An 11,466-nucleotide genomic window follows, 5' to 3' on the forward strand; every position below is an offset into this window, starting at 1 on the left:
ACACATTTATTTAGGCAATTTTGTAGCCTAACATACATTTATTCGGATCCTTAATTCACTGTTTTCTAACAATGTAAAATGATGTATTTCTTAATTACTAGATAGCTTTCTGCTCAGGATTTGTGTTTAAGCTACCTTTGGATGAAAATTGGAATTCAATTAAAAGTATACAAAACATTTAAAATAGTTTTATTTAACTAATGAACTATTTTAAACTGTGCTGGATGTGTAAGAAAAACATTAAAATATGGCTTACATTTAAAACCAACTTAGGCCTGATCTATACTGTGTGTGGGGTGGTCGATGTAAGTTACACAACTTCAGCTATGTGAATAATGTAGCTGAAGTCGACGTACTTAGATCGACTTACTGTGGTATCTTCATCGCAGTGAGTCGACTGCGCCGCTCTCGTCGACTCTGCCTGCGCCTCTCATGGCAGTGGAGTACAGGAGTCGACGGGAGAGCGCTTGGGGATCTATTTCTGCCCACCGATGTGGCAGGTAGTGTAGACATACCCTCTGAGTATTAACTATAGTTAGAGAATTGATTGTTTCTCATCACCATGGGCCAGATTTTCAAAGGTATTTGGGTACCTAAAGATACAGACAGGTCCCTAGAGATTTTTCAAAAGTGACCATGTCCCTTGGAATGTGTGGACCCTGATTGTCCTACTCTCCTACCTGGTTTTATTAGCGTGGAAGAGGAAAACAAGCTTTCCTGCTTTTTCAACTTCCAGTCAGTGTCTCAACTTAAATGAAGTAGTTCAAATGCAGAAAAGCTTTTCTGCCCAACAAACACTGAAAATCCTTACATTTGGAAATAAGTAATTAGCAGCTTTCATTCCATTGTAGAGACTGAAAATAGAAATTGTGACAGATTTATAAACCTTGATTGACCTCAAGGATCTTTTCCCCTGTGGTTCTGCACACAATTGAAGGGTGCTCTCTGTGTGTCATTTTTTTAACTCAGTAAAATCTGGGGAAGGCTCACTGATGCAGCATATTTTAAAATGTATTTAAATTTGAATAAATTATAGAAAGTTTAGGCCTTAACATAGGTTAAAATTAAATTTGAAATTATGGCAGCCTTCTTCTTTAAAAAGAAAAAAATCATTGAAATAAAAAAATCTGATTAAAAATTTTATTTATAATCTTCTCTGGCTGGCCAGGTATGCATATACCTAACTACAACAGTTTAGGAATTAAATCGCTGACTCAAATTCTTCAATTCATTTAGAATACAGCAGCCCATCTGCTTGGTAACCTAGTCTGCCAGGAACATATCACCCCATCCCTCACTGTCTTTATTGTCTTCTCATTAAATACTAGCTCAAATTCAAGATTTTGGCCCTTGCGCTGGGATCAGGAAAGGGTAAATAGTCAGGAAAAGGTGAATAAGCTACTGTGTGATCAATCAGTCACTCCCTTCTACATCTGCCAGGTATGTCGAGCTTGGAGGAATGGGTTACCAGGGGAAGGCACAGCTCAGCTGAGGGCTGACTGGGAAGGTTAGGTATCTAATTCTCTGAGAGAACTTGAGGCTGCTAGAGAGACTGATTCCTGCCAGACCCTCCCTGAAGGAATATAGGCCTGATTTGGGACTGTTTGCTACCAGTGCCTTGGTTATTGCTGTGCGGTAAGGCTGTGGCAAGTAGTATCCTCCCTGAAGGGGTTGACAGCCAAATAACCTGCTTCTTGTTTTATTGCACCCAACAAAGCTCTTGTAAGTGGCTTGTCCCAAGGCCCCCTTCTCTTCAAGCCTTTCATGGGATTGGTGCAAAATAGCCAAGGGTATGCAACATCCTATGTGATCATGACAATACTGTTCACCTGTATCAATGGAACTGTCTTTCCAAGATGAAAGCCACATGCAAAGGAGACAGAGCTGTCTCAGAAAACAGCCCAACTTGCTTTCCAGAAAAGTTAGAATGACCTCAGCCAGCATGGATTTGTCAAGAACAAATCTTTTCAAGCAACCTAATAGCTTTATTTGACAGGGTAACAAGCCTTGTGGGGGGTGGGGAGCAGTAGATGTGGTATATCTTGACTTTAGTATGGCTTCTGATACTGTCTCACATGACCTTTTCATAAACAACTTAGGGAAATACAACCTAGATGGAGCTACTATAAGGTGAGTGCATAACTTGTTGGAAAACCATTCCTAGAGAGTAGTTATCAGTGGTTCACAGAGAAGCTGGAAAGACATATTGAGTGGGGTCCCGCAGGGATCAGTTCTGGATCTAGTTCTGTTAAATATCATCTTTATCAATGATTTAGATACTGGCCTAGAGAGTATGCTTATAAAGCATGCAGACGATACAAAGCTGGCAGGGGTTGCAAGTGCTTTAGAGGATAGGATTAAAATTCAATATAACCTGGACACACTGGAGAAATGATCTGAAGTAAATAGGATGGAAATCCAATAAGGACAAATGCAAAGTACTCCACTTAGGAAGGAACAATCAATTGCACACATACATAATGGGAAATGACTGTCTTGGAAGAAGTACTGCAGAAAGGGATCTGTGGGAGTGGGCATAATGGATCACAAGCTAAATATGAGTCAACAATATAATATTGGAAAAAAGAAAACATCTTCTGGGCTGTATTAGCAGGAGTGTTGTAAGCAAGACTCTAAAAGTAATTCTTCTGCTCTATTCTGCAGTGCTTAGGCCTCATCTGGAGTAGGGTTCAGTTCTGGGTGCCACATTTCAGGAAAGATGTGAACAAATTGGAAACAATCCAGAGAAAAGCAACAAAATTGATTAAAGGTCTAGAAAACCATGGCCTATGAGTAAGGCTACGGTTTAGTCACGGGTATTTTTAGTAAAAGTAATGGACAGGTCACAGACAGTAAACAAATATTCACAGCCCGTGACCTGTCCATAACTCTTACTCTATACCCCTAACTAAAGCTTGGGCTGTGGGTGCTCCAAAATAGTGTCAGTTCTAACCAAAAGTTATTCCAGGACACAAAGATTTTGTTGCTAGATTGTAGGTTACAATCTCAACTTAAACATGTATGTTTGTGTCCTGTCTGCAGTAGTATTTATAGTCATGTTTTAATGTGTACTAATACACAACTTTACAAAGCCAAGTGTAGATATACTATGATGTGTTATTAACCATTCTAATTATGTGAATACATTGTCTAACTCTTTTGTGTGTTCCCCCCCCCCCAATTTGTGTTTGTTCAAAACCCAGTAATGCTCAAACTCTCAATCTCATTTTTCTGTCTTCCCTGGGTAAGGAGTCTTTGTTAAACTTTTTAAAAATTATTTGCAGGAAATTATTTTGTTTTGATGTATCTGGGGTAATCCCGTTTCAAAAGCATATGTTTGATTTACTGAATCCTATATTTGTAAAGCTTGGAAATGAAGGGCCTATATTTTACCTTCTACATTATTTCAGGTAGAAATAATTACTTTTTGTGGGCTTTGATGGACTGAAGACATTTTTAGGGCAAGATCCTTATATTGTATAAATTAACTTAATTTCATTAACTTTAGCTGAGCTACTTTGATTTACATTGGGTAAGAATCTGACCCTCAGTTTATACAAATGAAACAATTTTATTTCTGAAATACTGACAAAAATTAAATTAAGAGCCTGATTTTCCACTTATGCTGTTTTAAATGGGAGTAACTCCATGGAAGTCAGTAGTCACACCAGTATAAAATTAGTGTAAGAGAAGAATTGCATATGAAGACCATTTAATTATGCAATTTCAAGGCATCTGCGAAAGTAAGGTGGTAGAGAGGATGCCCAATTTAAGGAAAAAGTGAGTCAGCTATGTTGTTTTCTCTTGATTGCTGAACTATGGATTTGTTCTACCTCATTGGGTTAGTGCTGAATCCTCCTCATGCTTCAAGAAGAAACCTAGACAAGGACAGATGAGTGTGACAGTTTTAAAAGACTACAGATTTTTTTTAATTCAGAAATATGAGCACTGGTTTGAAACTATAAGAATCTGAGAGTCTAAGATATTTAACACTACAGTTTGGGAAATGGCTTCTTTCCCCAAGAAAAGTTTTGGGTTATTATAAAAATGAGAACTTTTGGTTTTCAACTGGCAAAAACTGTGTTTCAAGAAAATCCCTAAATGTTCAGTTTGAACATTTTCCATGAAAGCTTCATTTTTAATCTCTCTCCCTCATTCCTTCCTCCCAACTAAAAAAACTTTTCATCAGAAAGTTTGACTAGTTCTACTCAACATTTTCCTTAGTTGCTCTTTACCAGAGCTTGCAGAAGAAGCTTCTGGGGACAGCTATGAGGAAGTAGTTTACACTATTAGTTGGTTTATTAGAAATTTAATTTCTCACTTTTCATCTGCTCTTTTACTCTTTTCATGCTGGTAGGCAGATTGTCTGTGTTCCATCAGATAAGATGGGCCAAATGGTAAATCTGTTGTGACTTCAGTGGAGTTGCACCATTGATTATATTTGTGATGTTAAGAGAATGAGTAATATTCCTAAAGTGAAACAAAAGTTCTGGCATTGACCCTTTAATAAAGGCTTTGATTCTCCATTGCTTTGCTCCTTGTGTAGCTTACCAAATCAAGTGGCTAACATCACATTATTAATTGCAACTTGGATGATAAAATTAAAAGGTTTTAAGGGCCAGATACTCAGTTGTTGCAAATTAGCATAACTTCACTACAATAAATGGAGCAACACCAGTTTACACCTGGTGAAAATTTTCCTCTAAGGTTTTATGCTTTTGCTCTTTTTTACAAAAGAGAAGTTGATTGGTTGACTCAGTTTCTGTAGTTTTTCATCCTGGGCTGATCATGCAGTACTTTCTCTAGGAACATTTGCACACTTGAAAATAATGAGGGAGAAAAATATAAGGTTACACCAGGAGCTTCCTTAATGTCTCATGAAATGCTGATGGGTGTTTATAAATGAGTTATTTCCCCATGGCGTATGGATTTCTCCATTGTATGATTGAATGTTGTTCCTCTTTTATTTTATTTTTGAACTGAAGTGGAAAGTAAGAAATACTATGAATGAATTAAATATTGACATGTAGTTTGATGCTGATGCAAAGAAAGCAGATGCCAATCTGGGATGTATCTAAAGGAAGCGTCTGCATGATCAAGAAAATGATAATTTTTCTTTTTCAGATGGCAGAATACTACATTTAGCATTGGTCTCTGTAATACAAAAAACATATCTATCTATATATATATATAGAGAGAGAGAATGGAGGGTTGCAGCAATGCATCAAGAAGTTGAAGGCTTGCCTTCTATAAGAGAAACTCAAAGCATTAGATGTGTAAATCACTATGTTAGAATGAGTACAATACTTAGGTGTATATCTATTTAATGAATCTTTTTCCATTGAATTTTTGCAGCTGGTGATCACCTGGCAGGCTGGGGCTCCAGCCATCTGCCATAACACACCCTAGTCATGCCTTGACCTGCCTCTTGGGCCAGGGGGCCCAAGAGCAAATGGCACAGAGCAGGCCCCTGGATATGGGAATATGGCTATCTCCATGGAACTAGTGTGAAGGGGCTGGAGCAGGAGCTAAGGATCTGGCCTTTTGACTCAGTACTAATGTAATGCTAACAGCTGTATTGAATAGATCCAACCTGCCTGGATATCTGTATAAAATTAACTTTAAACTATTCCACATATCCTATTCCTGCGTGCACTGGGTCTCTTGTAAAAAGCTTCCAACTCTTTAGGGTTGGTCTCTTATTTGATTGTACTAAAGTCCAGGGGCCTGCTTTTCTTCTCACCCCATCAGTGCAACTCTATCAACTTCAGTGGAAGCCCTTGTGACTCAGACAATGTAACTGAGATCAAAATAGGCTTCTGGTGAGGAACGCGGAGTGGCTTTGGGAGTCTCCAGAATGTTACACAGAGCAGCTGGTGTCAGTGGTGGTCTATTCCACTGACTTTGGTGAGCTTTGGAGTCCAAGGAAGAAAAAGGAATATCTATCTTTCACAAAATCTCCTTATTTATTCCAGCATATCTTGAATGCGAATGCATCCCTACATATTTTCGTTCCTATGTGATGTTACCAGTCCCCATTCTTTGTTAGGCACCTTAAATTATATGCAGACCTTGAATGTCATTTTCTAATCCTCTGTGGTTCATTTGAAAGTCTTGTAAAATAAAACTAATTGGTGTGTGTTCATTAAAATGTCAGAAATATTTTTGAGTTCAATTAGGTAGTACAGCAGTTTTATCCTAAGTGTGCTTATAGTACAATAACTATGTCAGGAGAGTGTAATTAGCAGCCATTTAAATGAACGATTGCCTTAAATTTTTCTGGTTCTTCATGCATTATAACTTAATCAAACAGCAAAGTTCTTATAAGCTTATCCAGTTGAGAAAAAGGTGAAACACCATAAACTTGTTTTACGGCTTTCAATTTGACTTTTTAAATACGATTGAACTAAAAGAAGTCAAGCTAATAAAAATGAAAGGCAGAAACATGCCTTATTTCAGTGTTAAGTTTTCATAGCTAAAATCACAAATGAGAAAAGGCAAACATTAAAGTGCTGTCATCATCTCAGGGGGAAAACTGACATTTAGACTGGCCTGAAAGCAAGGGCAGTGTTGAGTGAGGACAACGTAGCAATGCTGACGCAGGAACAGGTCTGACACTGAGGGATTGTGACACACAGCAACCGTGGTGCTGGAACTAGGGGTGCTGCTTCAGCCCCTCACTTGACGTAATAATACCTAACACCGAATACATGGCTTCCATCATCAGCACACCCACTATAAAACATAGTTCCAGCACCCCTGCACAGCAATGAATTGAACCTAACTCCTGAGTCCCATCCAGTGCGCTAAACACAAACCCACCCTTCACTCTTCAGTGAGGATTATATACTAACTTTTGCCCTGATTTTTTGTGGGCACAAATACCATTGGGTATGAAATATATGGGACAAGGGTCTTGTAGCCATATTAAACACCTAAAATAAGAGTGGCCTGGTTTTCAGAAGTGCTGAGCACGCACAGCTTGACTATGGCAATGGACAGCCAAATATCTTGCAGAAAGCATAATGCATTTCCTGTTGGTGCAATTATTCTATGAGGCCAGGACTTGGTATTTAGTACTTCCAGGCTCTGCAGGTTGCACTCAAGCTTGGTTCTATAAATAAGCTATGGGGGAGTTCGGGGGTTGTGGCTTATTTTCTGAGCAAGGTCACCCACACTAGTAACTGCTGTGTATACTAGCATTCCAGACCAATAACTTCAGCACTAGCTCAGGGTCAGATTGGGATCCACTGTACACTCTGACACAGGAGAGTAAGGGCTGGTAAGATGCCTCCCTACTTCTCTGTGTGGTCTGCCTGTATTGCAGGTTACCAGCTTGAGGGGAAGAGACACCTCTACAAGAGTGTGGGGAGTGGATGGAGTTTTAACTTTACCTGTCTTCCCTTCTGCCTGCTCCTCCTCCCCAGGGCCGGTGTAACCATTTAGGTGACCTAGGTGGTCGCCTAGGGCACTGGGATTTGGGGGGCGCCATTTTCTTCAGCAGCAACCGCGGTGGCCGGATCTCTGGTCGCCGCTGGCATTTAGGTGGAGGGAGCTGGGGCAAGCAAGCGCGGGGAGGGCCGCCTGCAGCAAGTAATGGGGGGGGCGGCATGCAGGGGAACTCCCCAACCCAGCTCACCCCTGCCCCGCCTCCTCCCCCGCCTCCTCCCCGAGCACGCCTTGGCTGCTTCACTTCTTCCGCCTCCCAGGCTTGCGGTGGCTAAGCTGATTGGCACCGCAAGCCTGGGAGGTGGGAGAAGTGAAGCAGCGACGGCGTGCTCGGGGTGCTCGTGCGTGGAGCAGGGGTGAGCTGGGGCAGAGGGGGGCTCCTCAGGGCGGAGGGGGGTAGCTGCTGTGGGGGGCACCTCAGGGTAGGGGTATGGGGGGGCACAAGGTGGAAGTTTCTCCTAGGGTGCAAAACATCCTTGCACCGGCCTGCTCCTCCCCCGCTACCCCCAATGCATTGGCTACTGCAGCTGAGTTAACACTGAGAGGGGAAGGAATCAGAAAAAAGGCTTAAGTCTTGCACAGGTTACTTCCCTTGCCTCCCCTGGAGTAGGTGGAGAGCAGGGTCCTGATTCCTTTGTCTGCTCCTCTTATTCTGGGCTGGTGGCAAGTTTATGTGTCACACGCACAATATTCTTTTGCCCCAAGTTAAACATACCCAAGATTCAAGCTGTCCAAGTAACCTACAGGGAAAAATGTACATGGGTAAAAGAATATTGTGTGTGTGATGCATAAACTCCTACACAAATTTTATGATTTTCTTATCTCATTCAAACTCCTGATGCAAGAGTATAAATAAAAGACCAGCTCTGTAAAGTAGCCCTCTGCAGAAGGATACAACAGGGAGAGAAGTTTCAACAGCTCATCTTTGTATCTGCAGGCCATGCTCATCTTTGTCTCTCAAAACTGATTTTAGTTGTTCTGAAAGATATAAAGGAATTTTTGGCTGCTTTGGTCTTGTTGGCTTTCACTGCCGTTTTTTAATTAAAGCTTAAGGAATTAAATGAACCAGGCGTGCTGGGGTTACACATGAATGAGAAAAGATCAGGCAGTCAAATCCACTGAGGTGTAATGGGTCACAGGCTGATCCTAGGCTTATCATACTCAATGATTTCTTCCAGCATAAAAACTAAACATTAATGCATTTAAGTACTGGACAGATTATAGAGCTCATAGACCCAGGTCAGGCTGACAGAGAACAACTGTCTGAGAGAATTAGATTTGAAACAGAGTTGAAGCTACTTGATTTACTTAAGAATCTTCACATCTTGTTGGGTGTCTTGTGGAAGACATTTCAGATTAGTAGTCTGTCTTTAGTTTTCTTCATTTGTTGGACTCAAAATAATAAATTAACAATCACATTTTCTTAAGAGATGTGCCATTTTAGAGGTGAGAGCATTGATCGTTTTTGTTTTTGTTTCTAAACTGTGGTCATGTTCTTTTAACATTACACTCTCTAATTTAGCTATAAACTTTCATATTTATCTATCTGTTTGAGGGTGTGTGGAAATTTAGGTTACAGGCTGAGCTGCTTGAGCTGCCAGGAGTCGCAGTATATTGCCTCTCTCACTCTGTTACACTGTGTGTTCGTTGCCCCTGCAGCATGCCTTTCCACTGTCACTCATTAGGAATAGACATAACACTTGTTTTTTATTGGACCAAAAATATTTCCTCTCCCAAATGAACAGTACAATCTAGACTCATTTTTTATATATATATTCAAAGAAAAGCAACTGTTTTCAGTTTTTAAAAAATAGATCTTCTAATTTAAGCAATATTATCTTTCACAGTCAGTGGGAGGAATTTAAAATTTGGTCTCTCCTTGAGACCAACAGGGTATGCTAGCCTTTTGCTCCATGCTAGAAGAAATGCATGTGTATTTGAAAAAAGGAAAATAAGCATTTTATGTTCACAGTGGGTAGGAAGGATTGTTTAGTGGACAGGGTACTGGATTGGGACTTGGGAAACATAGGTTCAATTTCTGGCTGAGCCACAAATTTCCTTTTGTGAGCTTGGGCAAATCACTTAATCAGCCCAGTGCCTCAATTCCCCATTTATGCTTAAAACAAAAGTCTCCTTACCTCACTAGGGTGTAATGCAGATAAAATCCATTATTGATTGATACTTGCACAGATACAACTTAGATAATGTTTTCACCCCTCAGCTACTACACTGATGAGGGTCACAGAAGTACACAGACAGAACTCTTCTGGTGTAAATGAGTGCAGCTCCATTGACTTTGATAGAATTCCACCCATTCACCCCTATAGAATTTGGCCTAAGGATGTTAATTGGGAAAGTGGGATAGGGTGATTAGACAGTCTAGAGTTTGGGTGGGTTCCATAGAGCCCCAAACCTTTTATCTATCATCCAGCTCTCCAAAGAGAGAACAAGTGATCCTGAAAGGTGCTGATCACTTGCATCAGGCTAGGCATGCCTTCAACTGATACTGAAGTCAGTGGGAAGTGAGGTTGCTCAGGATCCTGCAAAATTAAACCCTGTCAATTTTAAAGCATTAAGATGGCTTTTGTTTTGGGATAGTGCTCAAATTGGCCCATATTATCTGGGCAAGATTTCACAGGAGATTCAACCGTGCCACTTTTTTTTTTTTTTTTTAAGAAATTGTGTTGGTGAAATGCTACAGGAGGACAGGCCTGGAGAGTAAAAGTCAAAGGGCCATCAGTCCCCCTTGGAAGTCCTTAACACCTTATAGAATTAGACCCCAAGGCAGCTAATATGTCCTTTCAGTTCCTGAGCTCTCTCTGGCAGTGGTCTCTCAGAGCACTTGTCCACTATAACAGCCTTTCAGCAGAAACTACTTTCAATCACTACTGACCTGAACTAGATTTCAGCTAGGTGTCTAACTGTGAAAGGATCTGTATCCTATTAATGACTGTTTGAGCCAACCAGCTCCTTGTGTACTACACTGTTAAATTGATAGCACAGTATGTATGAAGTTGCAGGTTAACTGGATAGAAATGATTAAATAACCACAGCTGTTATGCTGTTCAATTGTTTGTTGGCTAATCCAACCAGAGCATGATCTTTGATTAATCCAAATTTTGAAATCAGTGTGCAGAAAATGATGTACTCTTTCACTCCATTTCCTTATTTAGAGCCTTGGTTGCTAGGAAACAACTTGTTTTTAAAGCATGACTCTCTTATTTTAAATGTGCTCAGACAGTAAAATCTAGCTCTTACATAAAGGGTTTCATCCTCAGATCTCTAAGCACTTTGCAAAGGAGATTACTTGAGAAACACTAACATTGTAACAATATTTAAGAAAGGAGATAAATCAGAGTATGGAAACTATCAAGGCATTGCCTTGATAATCTACAGCAGGGCAAATTCTTGCCCGTATCCTCTTAAACTGATTATTTCCTTTTGCTGAGGAAATATTGTCAGAATCTCAGTGCAGTTTTAGACCATCCCATGGGACAACCAACATGATCCTTATTGCCTGCCAAATGCAGGAAAAGTCTTGGGAGCAAACTCAGGACCTGCACATGGCTTTCATCGATTTGACAAAGGCCTTTGACTCTGTCAATTGTAAAGCCCTGTGGAAGGTGCTGGCCAGAATTGGCTGCCCTCCAAATTTTATTAAGGTCCTAAGGCTTCTCCATGATCAGATGACTGTTATGGTTATCTGTAATAGCCTTGAGATGGAACCTTTCATCATCAAAACTGGGGCTAAGCAATGATGCGTTATTGCCCTAACCCTGTTTTCTATCTATTTAGCAGTCATATTGGTCCTCATTAAAGATCACCTCCCCAGTGGAGTTGACGTTCAGTATAGAATGGATGGGCAACTCTTTAATCATTGACACCTCCAGGGTGTCCATTACTGATCTTCAGTATGCTGATAATAGTGCGAGGATGACACAGAGAATGACAGTCAGTCCATACTGGATTTTCTTGCACAAGCTTACCGAAGCCTAGGATTCTCATTCAATATTCAGA

The sequence above is a fragment of the Mauremys reevesii genome, linkage group 8 (genome assembly GCF_016161935.1).
Source record: "Mauremys reevesii isolate NIE-2019 linkage group 8, ASM1616193v1, whole genome shotgun sequence".
Classification (NCBI taxonomy): Eukaryota; Metazoa; Chordata; order Testudines; family Geoemydidae; genus Mauremys; species Mauremys reevesii.